The sequence below is a fragment of the Agelaius tricolor genome, unplaced genomic scaffold, assembly GCF_023055355.1.
Source record: "Agelaius tricolor isolate 1412-34295 unplaced genomic scaffold, bAgeTri1.0.p SCAF_17, whole genome shotgun sequence".
Lineage (NCBI taxonomy): Eukaryota > Metazoa > Chordata > Aves > Passeriformes > Icteridae > Agelaius > Agelaius tricolor.
In genome coordinates, this window is record NW_027269277.1 from 7202190 (window position 1) to 7222619 (window position 20430).

The 20430-nt window shown below is 48.0% G+C and overlaps 1 protein-coding gene across 2 annotated transcripts in view; it reads left to right on the forward strand.

Moving 5' to 3' along the window:
• Window positions 1-20430, forward strand: part of GPC3 (glypican 3) — a 142149-nt gene that overhangs the window by 116485 nt on the left and 5234 nt on the right. The window lies entirely within an intron of this gene.

A 20430-nucleotide genomic window follows, 5' to 3' on the forward strand; every position in this document is an offset into this window, starting at 1 on the left:
GGGGTGATGGGGCTGTGGCACTGCCCCTCTGAGGGGTGATGGGGCTGTGGCACTGCCCCTCTGTGGGGTGCAGGTGATGGGGATGTGGCACTGCCCCTCTGTGGGGTGCAGGTGATGGGGATGTGGCACTGCCCCTCTGTGGGGTGCAGGTGATGGGGATGTGGCACTGCCCCTCTGTGGGGTGCAGGTGATGGGGATGTGGCACTGCCCCTCTGTGGGGTGCAGGATTTGGAGATGGTGTGGGGAGCTGCTCCTGGGGCCTGCTCAGGTGCACTCACTGCAGGCACCCCCAGTGCCCTGGCCCAGAGCTGCAGACACCCCAAATTGTCCTGGCTGGCCGTGGTGCCAGTCCAGGCAGCAGCTGGAGAAGAAATACCTCTGCTTTTGCAGGCTGGTTCTGTAGGGGTGTATTGAGTGCAGCCCACTGGAGAGGATTTGAGGCAAGGTGAAAATCTGATGTAGGTCCCAGGTCACCCTCTTCTCTCCTTCCCAGTGCTGCCTGCAATCCTGAGATTGGAGATGAGCTTCTCATCTTCCTGGAGGGCACCAGAGAGTCAGGAAGGCTTGTTTGACTGCAGGAAATGATGGTTATTTATGATGTAGGGTTTAGAAACCCCCAATGACTTTTTGCACATACCTCAGGCTCCTTTTGCAGAAGTGATTTAGGTACTTGGAAGCCTAAAAATTGCTTTGCTCGCCAGTGTGAGTCATGTCCTTGGTTCCTGTGAAAGCAGCCCTGAGGCACTGCTGCTGTTGTTAATGAGGCAGCCCTGGTCACCCATTGGGAGGAGAAGGCAAAGGACCAGTGGTGACCTGGGCACTCACTCGTGCTGCTGGTGTGAGCCTTCTCCTCGGCCCTCTGAGCTCTGTGGAGCTCAGCAGCATCTCCTGGTCTGTTTTTGTGAGAAGCCCAGGCTGTTGGAGGCTGTGTCCAGCAGGGATGAGCAGTGCTGGGTGCTGCTCTGTGGGCTGGAGGCTTGGCCCACTTGGTGCTGGTTCCAGTGCTACATGGTGCTCTTTGAGAGACCAGACAACTGAACCTGGATAAAATCAGCTTTGCAGCTTTGAAGTTTAAAAGGCAAATTTGGGCTCCTAAATGAAGCACAGATGTTTATAAATTCCCTCCCATTGGTCTGGGATAATTAAAATATCCTAATGAAGTGAGAGCTGAAATATTAAATGCCAGTCTCATATCAAAGATTATTGGCATATTATGTAAAATGCATAAAATACATATATTCAGATATTAAGTAAATGAAAGAAAAGACTTTTCAAGTCCTCCACTCCAAGTCTGAAAGAGAAACACAGAATTTTGAGAGGGCTAAAACACACTTAATTTCACCCAAGAACTAAATAACAAAGTTTGTGTTAAAGAAACACAGGTGATTCACAGTGTCCTGTGCTGAGAGCAGAGATACGTGTTTCATTTTCCATGATCTTTGTGTCACACCTTGATGTTATTTTTAATGTGGTTCTAATTTCCTTTTAAAGCCTTCCCCACACTATCAGCAGTGATCTCTGAAGTTGGATATGTGATCCTTTCTGCCTCTCTGGTTTAATCACTGCACTGATCTCCCTGGTAACTTGCCCCTCTTGTCACTGTGGTACAGAACATGCAGCAGGAGAGGAGGACTTGTCCTGTTTACTGCTGCCTTTGCTGTGGGATGGGCAAACATTAACTTTAGAGCACTTGTGTCTCTCTGGGGCATGGGGTTCCTGGCAGGTAAAATCTTTCAGGTTGCTGAGAGTGTGGAGTTTGTCCAGCAGGGCTTTGAGGCCCTGACTGAGCTCAGAGAGCGTGAGCCGTGCTGTCAGGGAGGCTCTCTTCCTTGCTTGCCCATGCCATGTGCTCTTTTTTTGTGTTTTGCTTTAGAGCAGAGAGGTGAAGCTCATGTGACAGTGACAGAATCCTATTTGCTTGGTATTGGATATAAACTGTGACTCTGTTCAAGTTTTATGTTGGAAACCAGCCCAGGAAAAGTTGCTGATGGTGTGGAAATACTAATTTTCAACATTTTTGAGAATGATATTTCTTTTTACTTTGAAAGGGTATTTTTCAATTAATTTTTTTTTCCATCATATCACATGTACATAGCAAGAAATAAAAGGGACCAGAAACCATTCCACATTCCCCTCCCCCCCTAAACTTCCACAAATTCTAAATTTTAGGGTAGCATGCCCATTTGAAACGATGCCAGGCTTTGAAATCTGGAAATAGTTTACAAAATGAACTTTTACGTTTAATGTGGCTTTATCTCTCTCCTTCCCAAGGTGGTTACCCTGTAATAGAGGCAGAGGGGATGGGAGTGGCTGGGGTTGTGTTGCTGAGCAGGGGTTCCATCAGGATGTTCTGCAGTGTTGGGGCAGGAACATGGATGGCAGGCTGTGCTGCAGTGCAGTGCTCAAACCCAAAGCCCCACCTGAGCATGTTTGAGTCCCCCTGCTGACCCTCGAGGGCTGGGGGCACAGTTTGGGGCTTTCCCCTCCTTTTCTCAGGTGCTTTGTTCAGCTTGAGCAGGTTGGCAGTGGAGAACTCCTCCCTCCAAAGGGTTTCCCAAGCCTTGCAGGGGGACTTGGTGATGCCTTGAGGAGGAGGAGAGATGAGTGTCCTGGGCTGGCACCGATTTTGGCTGTTGGTTGAGTGAAAACATGGGCAGATTTTGCCACCTCCGAGGTCCTTGCATCTCCAGTGGGATTTTCTCCTGCTCCCCAGTGTGGGTCCTGCCAGCTAACTGCAAACATCTGCTGGGCACTGGCCTCACCAAGATGTCCCCTCAGAAAGTCTTGAAAATAAGGAGATAAAAAAAGAGCAAAAGAGGGGGGGGGGGGGGGAAAGTCAGTCTAAAATACAGACTAGTTTTGATTTATCGCCTGTTGTATAAAATGTAACCTTTGTTTCCTATTTATAATGAGCCTGTAGTAACTGGACAGTCAACCTAAACTTTAATGATTTAAACATACTTGTAAACTGTCAAGTCAGAAGTTTGTGAGTGACTATAAACATATGTTGGTGAGCCCTATATGCTAATAAATTCATTATTATGTTGCCCCAGTGGGAAACACAGAGATGGCAGGCTTTTTTTCATGATAGGTCTTTTATTGTTTGTCACATCTGCAACACATTAAGGGTTTTGAAGGCAGATGATGTTTACAATAAGGGGGAGGGCTGAAAACCTCCCAGCTCAGAGAAAGAGTGCATCCTGTTTGTCAATGGAGTACCCATGGAGCCGGCACCCTGGCCATGCAGCTCTAAAAATAGAGCTCTGTACTTATATTTATGCCACTCCAATGGCAAAGCATGTCTGCCAATGAATTATAGCATTTCCCCCCAAATTATGAGTCAGTGCAAATGTCTTCCAGGCTGTGTGATGCAGACATGTGCTCTCAGCCTGCTGGGATCAGCCATCCTGCACCAACAGGCACCCAAAGGAAAGGAGCCCAGGGTGGTTGGTGCTTTGCTGATGCTCCAGCCAGCCACTAATGAGCTCACCTGGGGTGTGCTCACTCCAGATGCCACTTGGAACCAAAGAGGTTGTTCCCAGTGAGCCTGAAATTAAAATATGGATGCTGGACAGGCTCCTGTGCCAGATGTGGGCTTTATTAAATGCTGGTGGAGAGGAGGTGCAGGCGTTCCAGGGGCTTTGCAAAGGTGGTTTGGTCCAGCTCAGCTGTGCCCCTGGGCTTCTCACAAGCTTTGCTGGGAGGAAAATTCCTGTTTTAGTAGCTGAAGCACCCAGAGAACATTCTGAACAATCCAGCAACTTGGGGAAGGGGTTGGGAGTTTGAGGGGAAGATTTACTCTTCCAAAATATCTGTGTTAGGCAGCAACAAAAGTTGTCTTGGGAACAGATGGATTTGGCAGAATTAAGTAGAAATAGTTTGTCCTGGGAAGGGAAGTTGGCCTCATCCCATGAGATATGTAAGGATAGATGTGTGCAATAAAAATATATAAAGATGGCTCTGCAAGTCTGTGTGTGTAAAACAGCTCCCCTGCCTGGCTGCTCCTGCTGCAATAACCTGCAGTGAGTTTTGCTCTCAGCTGTCCCTTGGCTATTTCTAAGCCCCCAAGGAAGCCCCGAGTTCTCCTGTGCCCTGCCCATTTGCTGCCAGACCCTTTGTGGGTTTCCTGCACTTCATGCCATACCTAGGTGCTTTTTGAAGAATCAGCACAGTCTCCCCCTTCACCTACCCAGATCTGTAACTCTTTAGTGACTTCTAGTTTACTTTGCCACTGATTTATCCTCTTGGCAGGGTTTTTTTCTGAGTACTACTCTCATCATCAAATTGCAGGCTTGAATATTGCCTCTGAGCTGGCCAGGTGGGGTGTTTTCCCAGGTGGAAAGGCTGTTTGTTGGCAGCCCCTTTTTCCATGTTACAAACGTGGAGTTGCTTCCAAATGGGAATTTGGGGTGCACATCACAGGCAGGGGAGGTCTGTGTGTGTGTGTGGTGGCTGTGCCCTGTGTGGCACAGGGTGGGACCCCTGTGTTTCTGTCTTGCACCACGTTTTTGGAGCTGTTCTGAAACCCTGTGAGTTGCAGCTTCCATCCTGTTCTGCTCTCAAACAGCTCCCAGTGCTCAGAAAAGCATTCCATGTCTTAGAGCTCTCAGTGCTGAAATGTTCCTACAGCTCAGCCTTTGGTGACCTTCCTCCCTTCCCCCTGGCCTCTCCAGGCTTTATTTCAGGAGGGTGCCATCAATCCAAGCTCCTTCCCTCAGGCTGCTCATTTTGGGATCACACATGCACCAGGGGGTTTCCCTGTCCAGGTGGAGGCTGTGAATGGCAGAGGGGGAGGCCAGACAAGGTCACTTTGGCTGCTGCCCTCCTGGTTTCTGCTGCTCATTTCTGTGGGAAAAGTTCCTTAGGAATGAGCATTTGTGCTGGAACAGGGGATGCTCCCAACCTGGGAATAGCAATCAGAGTCTGCCCAGGCTCACTCCATGTGTGTGCTGGGAGACAGATGAGCACCAGTTAAAATATTTACAAGATGATGCATTCCCATCCTTTATGGGAATAAAGAGCAGTGATCCCTGCTCTGGCAGTGCCTCCAGGGTGCCCCTATCCCAGCACCTGTGGCTGCTGCTCTGCTCCATGGACTGTTCATCCCTCTGCTGAGCCAGGCATTCTCAAACCCCCAAATGCCTTCTAAAACACTCCTGCCACAGGTGGGAGACATCCCCATCTGTGTGGGTGCTGCTGACAGTGCAGGGCCACATGGCTCTTGTCCCATCCTGATGAACAGCCTGCAGCCTTGGATGGCCCTAGTGACAAATATCCTGTGTGCAGTACCAATATTTACTGTGCGTGCCTCAGCAGGGCCGGCCTGAGATGGGTTGGATTGACACAGCATCCTTCCCATGGGCATTTCTGTCTGCTAAAAGCTTTAGGGCTTCTAACTACCATTTTAGTAGCAGAAAATTACTTTTTTTTTTTCTCTCCAAAGAGAGTGAATGCTTGACTGAAGCAAGGATAGCAGAAACATGCTGTTTTACAAGGCATTCATCCTGTCCCAGGGTGAAAAAATGACAAGGCCAAATGTCAGCTAGATTATCCTGATGGAAGAGCTGGAATTGTACAGACTGAAACAGTGCAATAGTCTGATTATTGCTGTTCTATTTCAAATGTTTGTGTTTATTGAGCTTTTCTTTTAATGAAGGTCTGGTTGAAAGTCAAGAATTCATCATCATTGTCTAAATAAAACCTAAAAGATGGAGAGGGAGTCACATGTAGCAGTTGACTGACCCTCTAATTGAGTGGCAAGTTCATTAATTTACTTCTGACGTCAGCAAAAAATGATTTTTTTTTTATTGACAGACTGAGAAAATTATTGGTGGTGTTTGGAGGAGGACTTGTTCATAGCATCCTTCAGCTGGCTGTGCTGCTGTGACTCTTGCAGGCCTCACACTGTACACAGTGTGCACATTTGGAAGGGTTCTTGTGACCTCTGTGCCCTGAGTTCCTCCAAAGAAACACTAATTCCATAACTGAAGAAGTAGAAAGTCATCATCAGAATTTGTGCTTTGAGAAAAGCTACATATATGCAAAAACCATCTATGGAATCAGCAAGTAAATCCACTGGGCATATTATCCCATGGTTCTAGCTTTTTTGTTTGTTTCAATTTCACTTCAATTTTTAATTGGTTTTTTTAACTTTTTTCAGTGTTGTGCTTACAGACCCAAGTCCATCTGAGCAATTTGTATCTGGTATTTTTTTAGGACTTCCTCTGTCTTGGTCCATTCTGACCCAAAGCACAGAATGATGCACCATATTTTAAAGAGCTGAATCAGAGGAGGGAATATTCATAAATCACATGATACATCACATTCCCAGTGTGAGCTGGTCTGAATCCTTCTTTGGGAAGGTCTGGCTGGTCTGTGGGCTCAGTGTGGGGTGACTGGTGAGGCTGAAGGGCTGGAAATTCACTAAAGGTCAGATGAGACGGTGCCTCTGCTCTAACACAAAAATGTGCCAAGGTCTTTGGGAGTCTGGGACTGCTCATCACTCCCAGATGTTTATAATGCCAGGCTGCTGGCAAAGGGCTCACCCTCTAGTTAGGCTGCAAGTTTGAATAACAGCTTGTACTGTGCCAGGGTGTCTGAGGAGATACTTTTCAACAGTGTAATTTGGGAGCTAATGTTTCTTTAAATTGTTACTGAGTGCAGCATCTTACATGACTGAACACCTCAAAACAATTTCAAGTATGCAAAAATGTGCCCAGTTGCAGTAGTGATGGCCATATTTATCCTTAAAGGGTGATGAATCTGTTTTTTGTGGCTGAAAAGACATGAATTCTGATGAAGTTGGGAAACACAATTCCTGACTTGGATGCAGCCTTGCTTTTTGGTTTGGTGGTTTTTGGGTTTTTTTTCCTTTTTGCTGTTTTTCCTTGTGGAGAGGCAAAATAATTTAGCTGGTTTTCTTTTTAAGGGACAACAATAAAGGTATATTTCAGACAGAAGCAGATCAGGTGCTACTTGCTAAAGGCTCAACAAGATAACCTTACACTGATAGTCAGGGCACTGTATCTGCACATTTTGTTGTACAAAGAGAGGTTTGTCTGCGAGCCTGATAACAATATAACATGTTGATTGACTTTTCACATAGGAGAGGGTGTCCCTTTCATGAGCGGCTTGGCTTTTGCTAATGCCTCACTGCAGGTAAGCTGATAAGAGAGATTATGGGATGTAATAAATGAGGCTGCTGGGCACAGCCCTGCTGAGTGTTGTGGGAGAGGGCTCTGGCCCTGGAGTGGGCCCCAGCTGTCCTGGCTGATGTGTGTGCCCAGCACTTGTGTCAGAGTGCCAGCACTCAGCCTTCAGACACCACAGGATGCCCTGTGGGCACGGGGCTGGGCCCTCCCTCTCCCAGAAAATGTCCTCAAGGCCAGCTTGGATGGAGTCTGAGCAGCCTGCTGCAGTGGAAGGTCCCTGCTCATGGCAGGTGTGGTGGAACTAGATCACCCTAAAGGTCCCTTTCAATGACAAAAGAAGACAAGAACCAAGGACTATAAAACACATCTGCCCAAGAAGTGTCCTGGGGAGATGCAGCTGTGTCCATGAGTGTTGGGCCAGGTGTCCCTGTCTCATTGAAAGTGCTTAGGAGGAGGGCCTGGTGTCTCAGCTGTGGCTGCTGCTCTGCTGTCCATCCTCTTGCCCTGAAGATGTCCAGGAGGGCAGATGCTGTGTCAGGTGGATCATGGAAACCCTCACTGGAAACATTTTGGGTACAACTTTCAGAGCACTTTTTGAGCCCTATGTGGAACAAGATGGGGAATGCTCAAATTCTCCAGGCTGCCTTAAAAAGCCTGACCTCTTGGTTCCCCTCCTCAAATTTGAACAAATGTGTTTGTTTTTGTGCAGGTGGTTATTGTGGCCATGACCTGGCAGTGTGAGTTGCAGCATCACATTGTGGTGTGAGCAGCCAGGAGCTCTGGGGAGCTGGAGTTGGCTTAGATGTGGTTGAGTGAGAGTCTGCATGGCAGCATCTCCCTGCCTGCATCCAACAGGTCCCTACATGCTGCAGACAGCAGCACTGCACTCTGAAAATTAGTTTTTACATCTTTCCATAAATATAAATGTACATGTCTATGAAATAATCAAGCCTGATTAAATGTAGCTCTGAGCTGAATATCTGGAAGATGTTGGGATCTGGATGTAACCTGGATGGAGGAAGAGGCATTACTTGAGATGAGGTTTTTAAAATTAAATCAGTGGACAGCCCATGCTGGACTTGTGCACAGGCCTGGCCACAGAGCCTGTTGCTGGTTGCTGTTGGTCCCCAGAAGAAAGAAACACAGACCTGCTCAGAAGGCAGCCTCCTTTTTAGTCCTTGCCAAAAAGGTATTGGAAAGGGGAATAAGGATGCTTCTCTAGAGAAACCTCCTAGGATCCTGGTCTTTTAATCCTCATTTCTGTCTCTCTTCTCACCCCTTGCTTTGCAAGTGAAAATAGTCTGAGTTTGGGTCTGGCCTGCAAATCACTCATCAGTGGGTGCATTACCAGGACAGGATCGATTACTGAGTCAACACTGCTCGGTGTGCTCCAGGAGCAGGGGATCCATCATGTGTCAGGCAGGAGCTCTCCTCGGCTGGTGTGCATTATCCTGAGCTGTGCACGCACATCTGCTGGGGCTGACACCAGCAGTAACATGAACTGAACCAGGTGTGTTTGCCTGAGCAGGGCTCCCCTGATTCCCAGGTGTATCTGCAGCAGATCCTGACCCGCGGTGCTGGGATGGATGAGCTGTGAGCTGGAGGAGGGGTGTCCCCCTTCCCACGGACCTGCCACCTCCTGTGCTCTGCCTTCCCCTGCATTCCTGCCCTGGGGGCAGGGCCCAGATGGGTTTCTGCCCCTGCAGCAAATTTCAGGCAACCAAGTGGTTCTGGAGTCTGCTGGCTTTGCCAGCTTTTCTGGGGCATCTTCCTGGGGGCAAAAGTGCCCTGGCTTCAAAATTGAATCTCCCCTCATGTTGCTTTTAGGGCAAGCCAGAAACTTTCTGATGGGAGACTTTGTGTTGCAAATTGCCTCTGCTGGAACTGGGAGGCAGTGAAGCTTGCTGGAGCTTTGGATGGGATTTTCTTGTTTTGGAATGAACTGAAACATCTTTCTGTGCCCTTGCAGCAGGGAAGTGAAGCAGCAGCAGCCTGAAGCACAAGGTAATGCTGTCTGCTTTCACTCCTCAGCAGCTTCTTGTCTCAAAGTCTGCTTGAAATTACAGTTTTAATTATATCAGAGGGGAAAAAAACACCAAACCCAAATGAATTGATTGACTTTGTTGGAATGGTATGTCAGTTTGCCTTTTTTAAATTTTGTAAATTTAAACAACAAAAAATTTGGACACGTTTTGCTTTTGTTCTGCTTTGGAGCAGTAGCACATTCCCCCTCTTTTATGGGAATGGAAATCTGGCATGTTGACCAGCTTCTGTTGTTTCAGAAAGTGTCTTCAATGGTATTTGGGGCTCTCAATGACATCTTGCTGTCTGTTCCTGCTTTTCATTTGCTCTTTGCTTCCCGTGGTCCCTGGGACGATGCTCTGCCCTCCCCTCCTGCAGGAGGCTGGGGCTGTGCCCAGAGCTGGAATGCAAACCCAGCAGCACCTTCCCTTCCCCACACCTTCCTTCTTGGAAGGTGTATCCCTGTTTCTGTGTTTCCCATCTCCAGGCAGGTGGGAGCTGCTGCCTTGGGCTGGCTCCATGCTGGGTGCAGAGGGACCCTGTGCAGCACTGAGTGCTCATGGTGCATCCCTTGGTGGTTCTGTGATGTGTAGGGATGGGTGGTTTGCAGTGGCAGGTACTGCTGGCTGCTGAGCATCAGGTTTGGCAGCTGGACAGATTGCCAGGGCATCTGTCACTGCCTCAGTCCAGTGCAGGAGTCCCAGCAGGATTTCTAAAATGTAAATTACAACTGCAATGTGAGACACATCTTTTTGCTTTGCTGTTTTTTTTCCTCCCTCCTTCCTGTTTGAATTCAGTATCTCGAGTCTAAAAAATTGCTGGACTCTAAGCTATTTTGCTTGTGTTTCATGGATACTGGAGACACTTCCTGCACAGGGAGGCAGACATCTGCTCCAGCCTGTTTTTGGAGTTTTTTGTGTTAGACAGCCTGCAGTTGGCAGGTGGGAGCCACTGGTTTTTATCAGAATCTGAGTAATATCCTCTGTCTCCTTGATATCTCTCTGCCGGCTGCTCTGCAGCGTTGGTATGTTTGCTTGTCCTCTTCTGGTTCTCTGTAGATCATTCCAGTAAAAAGTAAATAAAAAAAAAGGCTGTGTGCTCCCCAAAGTCATCACAGAACACAGCCTGCAGTATCTCTTCTCTTGTCCACATAAATCACTGCTGAGGCATGTGCAGGGAATGTGAAGGAATGCATTTATACCCAAAACGCTCCCCTCTCCCCTTCCCTGTGGAAGCAAACTCCCCCTTGTGCTCCAGTGCCTGTTCTCAGGGAGCATCTGATGCACCATCACCTCCTGTGTCCCTTCCTGACTCCTCTAGCTTTATTTGGGCTTTGGTGCCAGTCAGGAAGCTTTGCCCTGCACATTTGGAGTCTGGCAGCTCTTGTGGGGATGCTGGTTTGGATTTGCCCTTCCCACCCCTCATTGGCTTTATTTACCCCAGAATCATCAGGGATGCTCCCTAGCCACTGCAGTACCAGAGCTGAATGGTTTCCCTGGGCCTCAGACCAGTCCCCCAGCTCTGCTGACCTTCTTGTTTGCAGTGGATAAATACCAGCTGGTGGGTCAGGTTTTGATCTTGGAGGTTCAGCTGACGTCTTTCCCTCTCTTTGGCTTCTCTTGGTGTTTTTTGAGGCAGCCCTGAGCAGCTGCAGGCAGCAGAGATGGTGCAGCACCATGGGCAGAGTGGGTCTGGTGCAGCCTGGGGTTCCCAGCTATAAATGGTTCCTCTGAACTTGGCCCTCAGGTGCCTCTGGGCTTCAGCACAGCCTCAGTCTCTTGTTGATACTCTCTGGTCTGCTGGGCCAGACACCTAATATTGTTAGCAGATACTAAATAGGTCTCTCTTATTTAGTGGCCCTAATTTATTAAATCAGGCAGAAGAGCTCTGGGAAGAGGAGAGCTGGAAAAGGGAGCAGAGCAAGCTGTGAGTTTGTAATTGTCTGGATCAGGCCCCTGGAGATCCATGTGATCTGTGCACTAGAGGCAGTGCTATTGCAGTGACTCATAAACAGATGTGCCCAATTTACATTGCAGCTTAATACCTTTGTTTAAAAAAAAAATTGCCCTTTTTAAAAAGACAAATGTGTTAAAGCAGATGTTTCCAGTAAAACAAATACTTGTGTGATTTACAAACAACTTCCTACCGCCAGAACTCATTAGAAAATGTGGAAAAAAGAAAAATAGTTCTGTGTACCCAAAAAAATCCCAAAATAAGGACATAGCAAGGCAGTATTGCTACACACTGAACAAAAATTACTGCTGTGCTTGGGTTGGAAAGCAAGAGGTTAGAGCCTGATTTTGGTTGCTAATAACTAAGATTCACCCTGACCAGTTGCTTACATTCAGGAGCAGAAACCTGTCTGTAAAAATACTTAACCAGCTTCTGTTATGTAGGATAGAGGGTAACTGGGACCACTATATGGGATTGCCTGGAGGCTCCTAAATCCCCTGCATCCCATTGAAACCTGCACTGGGGGACTGGATGGCTGCAGGATGGCACTAACCCTACAGCAGAGCTGACAGGCCCAGCCCCTGGGGCAAGCCCTGCTCTGAGGAATCCCTCCCTGGGCATCTCCCCACAGCAGGAGGGGATGCACAGGGGGCTTCTGTGCCTCTGCTTCACTGCAGCTCAGGTGTGCCTGCTCCCCTGCTGCTCCCAGCTTTTGGGAGGGCCAAGGCAGGCATGCCCTGAGAAACTCCTGCTGTTCCAGGTCTCTCTGAATTTGCCTCCTGCCCTGCAAGCCCAGCACTCCTGTTTCACTTTGACACCCCATGCTGCCTTAATGGATTTCCCAGGCTGCAGCTCCAGCACAGCCACCACTCTTTGTCAGCTGCAGGGGCTGGCAATCCCCCTTTGCCTTCCAGCTCTCTGCAGCACAGGTATCATATTTTTTTAATGCACTTGTCACCTATTTCATCCAGGCATTTGTTGCAAAAGAAACAGGGACAGCAGATGTTTGTGGGTTGGCAGGCTACTCCTCTGCATCCATTGTGAGTGCTCTGGGCAAGTGGCTGGTCCAGCTTCTGAGAGGACACAAAGTCATCCAGGCAGATGGAAAGATGGGGAGGCATCCAGCAAGCCTGAATGGAGCAGAACAGGGGAATCAGGAGCAGGGTTAGGGTTTTGTTTCTTTCTTAGAGCACTGCAGGAGAGTGACCAAGGCTGTGTCACATTGTGTGGGTTTGTTCCAGTGGAGGATACCAGCTCAGCAAACGCTTCAGTGAGGGTGGTTGCTGCAGCATCTTGGGGTGCCTGCATGTTGGGGTGCCTGCCCATTGATCTGCTTCCCATGGGACTGCTGGGGGTGCTTCTTGCAGCTGGAGAAGCTGGAGGATGGGCTGGAGGATGTCTCACCCAGGAATGGTCACACAGCAGCCCAGCAGCCAGGGGCACTCAAGGAAACCACCAGGATGGTGTGAGCAGCTCCTGTTACTTCTTGTGGGTGTCTCATCAGAGCTGTCCAGTTTGTTATTAAGAAAAATGACTGCTAATGTCAGGGACTCTTGAGGAGAAGCAGGGGCTGGGTGGATGCCCTGGACTGCTCCTCGTCCTCCCTGGTGTGTCAGCTTTCCCTGCCTTGCCATGAGGAGCGATCCACAGCCAAACCTGGAGTGGCTGCCTGCCTTCCCAGGGGGACCTGCTGGGACGTGTCCAGAGGAATTGAAAGTGTCCTGGGGGGAGGATTCTGCTGCTTCAGGGCACTCAGAGGTGCTTTTCTCAGCTCTCCTGTCAGTGTTCCCGAAACCTCGCCACAACCCGGCTCAGTTTTAGCCATTAGTGAATGGAGGCTTGTGCTTGGCTCTCAGGGACCAGAAGGTTTCAGTGCTTAATTAATTTCTTCAAAGTGGAGGGTGTAATTAATGCCTGGGGTGTGCTTTGAAACCCTTGAGCCTCCTGGGCAGTGTGAAATCTGGTTTGGTCTATGAAAATCATCTCTGGCCAGCCCCACACGCCAGGCACGGGCATCTCAGCGTGGCCACTCATCCTGTCACAGGCTTTGGGGGTCTCCTGGTCTCTGCTGGTGCTGTCTTGTGGAGGGCCATGGGCAGATGTAGCCCAAAATGTCTTGTTTCCCCTCTGTGCTGACAGTCCTCAGCCAGTGCAAATTGTCCTGTGGAGCCGAATGGAAAAAAAAAAGTCCCCTAATTCCTTAAATAGGGGGCATCTCTGCTCCTTCCCTGCTATGCCACACAGACCTTGGTGATTTGTTCCTGAATTCCCTTTGTTTTTCAGCAGCTTCTTCAAAGAGGGAAAATTGTCACTAGTTGCTTTGTGCTGGCTTTAGAGTTAACCATCTTTCAAAGTCTAGGGTTAAAAATTGATATATTTTGGCAGCTTAGGAGAGCTTAGGCAAATTTCCTTCCTGATATCTATAAAGCTTTTTTTTTCTTACTGTCAGCATTGTTTTTGTGGGTGTTAAACATGAACATAAAGGAGAATGCAACAGATTGCAGGTACGTCGAGTTCCAGCACAATCAACTGCCATTATTTAAAGAAGATGCTTTTAACCAAGTCTTTAAAATTCCCTCCTCATCTATCAGTTTTCAGGTGTATAAGTGCACAGAATTGCTCCCTGTGCCACCCCCTTGTGACACCATCCCTCACACTCTGGGTGATCCACAGACATTTTACACCACCAAGCATTAACAGAAATAAATTAACACTTTAAAAGCACAAGTGTTGTATTTCATAGGAGTCAGGCAGGATATTTGGAAGGGAAAGAAATGTAAATGGAATGAAATTCTTAAGCAAGATTATTGATATGACAGGACTAAAGAGCTTGGGATTCTGTGAAAAGTGCCTCTTTTCATCCCTCTAATAAGTCCATTACTTGCACTCGGGAATATTTTAAGGTCCTTTTCATGCTGACTCTGGAGTTGAGCATGCTTTGCATTTCAAGCTTTGTCTATGAATCAGTAGAAGCCAAAGTTATTTCTGCTTTAAAATAACAGGAGCAGGGAACAGCTAATCTCTTTTCATTCTGAGTCCTTACATTATTTTACTGGACAGAGTTTGTGTTGGCTACAAAACAGGGCATTCACAAAATCTATGAGAAGGAATTTAGTCTAAGAATGAAGCCTAGATTGCAGTATGCATAAAGACTCCTTTTCCTAAGGCCATTAAGAAATTCCAAATCTGAGCTATTTTGAACAGTGACATTAAATTAGCCTTGCTAATTCCAGTAATTCAAGCCGATAGCTGAGTTTACAAATCTACTAGATGAGGCCTTCCCATAATTACAATCTCAATGTGCTTTTCAGCTAAGGTGAGTTGGCACAAAAAAAAAAGATAAATAAATAAAAGGGGGGAAAATGCTCTTTCTGTTCTGGCTTTTGAGATGAATATCTCTAAAGAACAGTTAAGCAGCTGTATTGCACCAATAAGACATCCCCTGTCCTGGACTGGTAAGTTCATTTTGCCTCTAATGTGCAAGTGAAATGCAGGGGAGAGACTGGATTTTCCCCTGCTTTGTTTTATCTCTTGTCTCTTTACAAAGGAGAATTCGTGCTGCTGGTGCTTGTAGTTCAGTTTTTAGTTGTTTATTTACAGGTGGTAATTCTTCCTGGGAAAATAGAGTGTGACTGGTTACCCTCTTTTGTGGCAGAAAAAAAAACCCCAACCTTTGGTGGATAAATCCAGGTTGGAGCAGGTGGAACAATGATACAAAGGTGCAACTCTTGTTATTCCTCTGTACAAAGATGTTGATTTGCAGATCCCAGCACAGCTAAACATTCCCAGTGCGATGGAAAGGTTTTGAGAATGTGTTTTCAAAGCCATAAGGCACAAAAACATGAAACAAATAAAATTGAGTGCATTATTTAAAAGGGTGTTAATTTTATTAGAACCGAGCTGAGGTAATATAAGGGCAAACCTAAGTATTCACATCAGCACTTAACTCAGGCTGCAATGTTCATAAAATGTCCTTTTGATCAAGCTGTGAGTGTTTTGATCCTTATTCTGTGAGCATCATTCAAAGTGACCTAACTGTAGCTCCAAACAGGCATCTGCAGCTGCAGAAGTCCTTGAGCAATAACAGGTCAGGAACTTGAATGTGTGCTCTGCCAGGAATGCTAATATTGCAATCCCTTCTTGTTGTTGTTCCAAATAAGAAGGAAAGGACAAAAACTCTCACGAAATAAAAATTCCCAAAAGAAAATTGTCCTATCAGCATCGACTGTGGATACTTGAGTCAAAAATATTAAACAAAGTGATGGTTTTAATCTATCAGAATAATAATGGCATGGCTGCTAAATAATTTTGTATCATCCCCACATGGGTGTTTGACCTTTCTCTTCTTGGTAGCATTGTCACCACTGGCACATTGGTGATTTTCCTGATTTAAGAGGATGTTTTTCTGCTGGGCACCCCCAGGACTGGGTGCAAGTCCTGCAGCTCACAAACCACGGGAGCACATTGCACAACCACGTGGAGCCTGTTTGGAGTAGGGATGGATGCTTACAGAACCTGGCAGTCATCCCATGTTGTCCACAGGCTCAGGGATATGCAGCAGATTGTGCCCCAAAATGCTGCTTATGGCAAAGTCAGGTAGAAACAGCTCTGCTGTTTTTAGGGGCTTGAGGGAGCTGCTTTTGCTCCCCAAGGCTGGGATGATGGCTGGGAAGGAGTGAGGTGGGGTGGGGGGCACAAGCAAGGCTCTTTTTTTCTGACGCAGTGAAGAGATGGGGGAGGCAGAAATGCAATTCTTGATTTCCAGGAAACTCTTATCTCTAATCTCAGTAATCCATTTTAGAGAGGATTTTGTGATTTTGAAGGGATTTACAAACTGGATTACATAGCCTTTTTATTTTGATTTTCCACTTTGATTGTGACATTCCTGAGAGAGAGCCGCGATTGCTTCAGATAGGATGGAGAAGGAGGCATTTGTGGGCTTGGGCCTTGGAGCCCTATGGAGTTGTCACCTCCTTGTTGGGTCAATGGAGGTGTCCTCAGAACAATTTGGATTCTCTCACAGGAGCAGTGTGCCCTTGTCCCTGGCACCTTCTTGTGGCTGTACCAGCTGTCCTGGGGAGATGCCAGCAGGAGCCCAGGGCCAATCCCCTCCATCCCTTGCTCCCTCCCTCTGCAGTGGGAGCAATCCAGGTGATCTCCTTGAGCTCCAGCATGGTCCCAAGCATGACAGGGAGGCCCTTGGACCCCAGGACAGTGTGTGATGGCAGAGCTCCAGCACAGCCCAGGCACTGCAGCCACAGTGTCCTGGTGCTCAGCAGGGATGACGCTGGGATTCCCATTGGAACTGCCACCACCATTCAATCCAGCTTTTAGCACCCTCATTCCACCAGTGCTTTGGGGTCAGGGTTTGCTCCAGCCTGGGAGGGAGGCAGGGAGCAGAAATCAGCCAGGATTTGTGTCAGAGGTTACAGGCACCCAGTGAGCAGCTGGGCTTAATTTGGGTCTTTCTTCACTGCCATGCAGTGCAAAGCCAGGTCCTGGTGTCAGACCACAGAGGCTGTTCCTGGGGCTGCTTCCAATGCAGGGAAGAAGTCCTGAAGCTGTTAAAAAGTTCCAGCCCATGAACCCAAACCTCCTTCTATATAAAGTGGAAAAGTTGGGTGTGGTGATGTTTCCCAGGACTTCTGCATTACCCCATTTTTACAGTCACTTTAATGTTGTTTTAATGCAGGTCCAGGATTTTTTTAATTTGTTTATTTATGCAGGTTAACACAATGAGAAAAGCCAGTTGATGCTGTTGCCACTTGGCTCCCTTCCCTTGGCAGCTCTCTCACCTCAGCTCCTGCTCCATGCAAACATTCCCCTGGCATGGACAGGAGGAGCTGGCTGTCCCTCCATCCTGGTGACCCTGGACAGTGCCAGAGCACAAAACCTCAGGAAGTTTCTCCAGGAGCAGAGGCAGGCTGAGCAGAGGAGCATGGAGCATCACCATGCCTCATCCTACCTGCCAGCTCTCCTGTGGGCTGAGCTGGGGTGTCCATGCACAGCCCAAACTCCTGGGTTTTGACCTGAAATCTCACTCGAGATATTTCCCTTGGCATCATGAGTTGTAGCCTGGTGGATGTCCAGGGATTTTTCACTGAGTGTAGGCATTGCACAAAGTCCTTGTCCTTTCTGATTGAAGAGGCACATTCCTGGTTGCCTACTTGAAGCAGGAATGCACAAACCCCTGGTGTCTGTGGCCTGGGCACTTTCAGGGCTGGTTTCCACACACAGTGAGTCACAAAGGAAGGTGTCAGATGTTCCTGGGTGCCATAACACCACCATGAGCTTTCCAATCAAGCATTGAGAAATATCCTTCTGCCTTGAGGGCTGCTTTTAGTGGCTAACATCTGGAAGGCATCGACCATTGCATTCCCCTTAGGAATGCATTTTGTCAGGTCCTGCTAATACCTGAATGTCCTGAGCTTAGAGTGTTGAAGGCCTGCACGTAGCAAGAAAGAGCTTCCTCTCCTGGTCATATCCAGGAGCTTTTGGGGAAGAAAACATGAAGGAGAAAATTTCAGTTAGATGGGAGTATGTTGTTTTTAGTCATTAGAGGGAATATGAAGCATTTAATTTTGCTCTGCTATCACTGGGAACCTTACTTCCCAAAATCAAGAATGTACAGAGATATCTCAGGTGACAGCAGAGTGATCAGAGGGGGTCTCTTTGTGATTTAGATCTTGAAGGTCTCCAAGCAGGAAGAAATGACATCTGGGTGGGCTGAGATACTGAAGGATCTGCAGGATCATTGCTTGACCCAGTCCTGTATTGCTGCCACTTGAATAATTTCACTTCTATTCATACTCTTCTGTTTACAGCTATTCCTCTTTTTATTTCTCGACTCCTGTCTTTGCAGATGTTTTTGGCTGTACGTGTTTAGCTCCTATTTTTCAGTGCTTTTCTTCTAAACTTTTTTAGGTAGCAGCTCTTGTTCTGGACTGTACATCTGGATATCAGACCAGGGTAATGCTGCTTCATCAGCAAAGTACAAGGACTCCAGCCCTTCCAATTAATAATGCTAATGAGATTTGTTAATTTTTAATAGATTACACGAGTGCATTTTGCTAAACACGTTTCTGTGGCTCCGCTCCGCGAGTGCAGTTCAGAAACTCTTTCACGCTCTGCCAAGGGGAAAACGAGGAATGCAATTGCAGATGCCAGATTCTCTTCAGGGTAGATCTAGAACAAACCAAGGAGCAAAGAATGTAACGAGTACATTTTCAAAGTAAACATAGGCCCAGGTCATAAATGATGGCCCTTCCTTGCCACCAGCCTCTGGCCAGGGTGGGGGGAAGGAGCAATTGCTGGAATTAGGGTCATGGTGCAGCCCCTCTGCCTGTGCACTGTGTTGGGTTTTGAGGGGGTTTTGTCCCTTCAAAAGCTTGTGGACGTGTGTGGAGAGACTTTTGTGGTAGTACTGGAGGTTGGAGAGCCAGGGTGGGCACATTGGCTGCCTCAGTGCCTCATGTACCCCAAACAGCACCTGGTTACAGCCCTGGCTGGGGCTGAGGTGGACCTTCCTCACATCTGGGTCCCCCCAAATCAATTTACTGCTGCCTTCCAGAGAGCATTGATCCTAGGGAGCTTCCTCCCCCGTTGGGTTTGTGGTGGTACCTGTGGTACCTGTGGTGTCTGGGTTGACGGTGAACATGTGCTGCAGGCCACGGGCCATCGGTGGCACCCCAGCACTCAGAGGTGGCAAACAGGCAGGCGGGGGAAAAGTCTTGGTTTGCAAATCAGCAATCCCAAACCTGATTCCTTTGGGTTTCTGCCCAGGAAGTTGGTTTCACCCGTTGCTGCTGAGCCATGCCAGGCTCTCTTGGCGGTGTTGCCGATGGCAGCAGGGTGATGTTGAGCTGGATTTTTTTCTTCTTTTTTTTTCCAAATCCATATTGCCAAGAGCCGCACCTCCTAAATTGCTGTGGAGGAGGTGGAAAAGCAGAGGCACAAGACCATGCACATGCTGCACATCCATCTCAGTGATCTGTGCCAACACAAGCACCACAGCCAGCCCTGGCTCATGCTTTAATTACACACTGGCGCGGCCGCACCTACGGCTGGGCTGTTGCAGCTCGTTGTGCAAGAAGACAACTGGCAAACCTGTTGGTGCTCCAGGATTTTAATGGTAATAAGCCAGAGGGCAAAACCTCCCTGATGAGATGAAACCATGCTTGGCTAGGTGTTTGGAAGAGTTTAAGGTGTTTTGGAGAAGCAGCATGTTGGGAATCTTGGCTGTATCTGTGCAGTTGTGGCTGTTTGTGCCATGTAACCCCATGGATGGTTTCAGGTGTTGCCTTTGGGGAGGCAGAGGTGTGTTTGTGATAGGAACTGTTTGCATGAAAAATCAGATAACTGCAGGCTGAGGCCAGCAGAGCTTTTGGTGTTCCAGGAAGTGTTTGGGATGAAATTGGACTGTTCTTCTACGTTTCAGGTGCAAACACCTGTGAGAGTGAAATGGTTGGTAGTGTAGAGAAGGAGAGATTTGGGAGCCAAGGTGAGGCAGACTGGTGTGTGGAATCACAGGCTCTTATGCTTCACCTTTTAATGAGTCAACAGTTTGGGCTTGACTCAAACATCTCTCCCTTTAAGAAATCCGGTCCTGTTTTGGAGACAGCCAGTCTGCTGCATCTGTTGGCATCTTCTTCCCCACACTGGAGATGCTCACTGCTTAAAAAAATTACACAAAGCAACACACTCTGGAGATTATCATTTTCAGTGGCAATGGTAGCATATGCTTTCCTAGGAAAAATCAGTCCTGAAGGAAAGGTGCAGGCAGATGCTTGCAGATGCCACAGCTTGCCAAGCTGCCCTTCCTGTCTGTGACATTTCTACTTGATGTGTTTTGCATTCACTGGAAGCATGATCCATTCCCTTCACACTGCAGTGTTTCCATCATGTGCAAAGCAGGGCCATCAGCACAGCAGCCCTGTTGGCTGAACATGCTGTGTTAGGCTTCATGGCTTCACCTGTGTCGGGATCCCCTCACGCCCGTCACGGCTGCACGAGGCACTGGCAGAGCTATCAAGTGACAGGGGGAGGCAGTTTTCATGCCTGGCCATCCATTATGGCTTTGTTACTATATTGGGTCCATGGCTGGAACCATCTGCTGGGGCAGGCTTGGCAGGCAGGCGGCCCAGATGCCTGGCTGGGAGATGACATTCCCTGGCTCTGGCTCTGGGCAGCAGCCGAGCCAGCCTGCAGCAGCAGGGCTCTTGGAGGGCATTTGCCAGGCATTTGCTAGCAGCTCTTTGCTCAAGGCCATGTTGTCCATTTTGGGGGTGAAAAGGGGGTGTTTTGG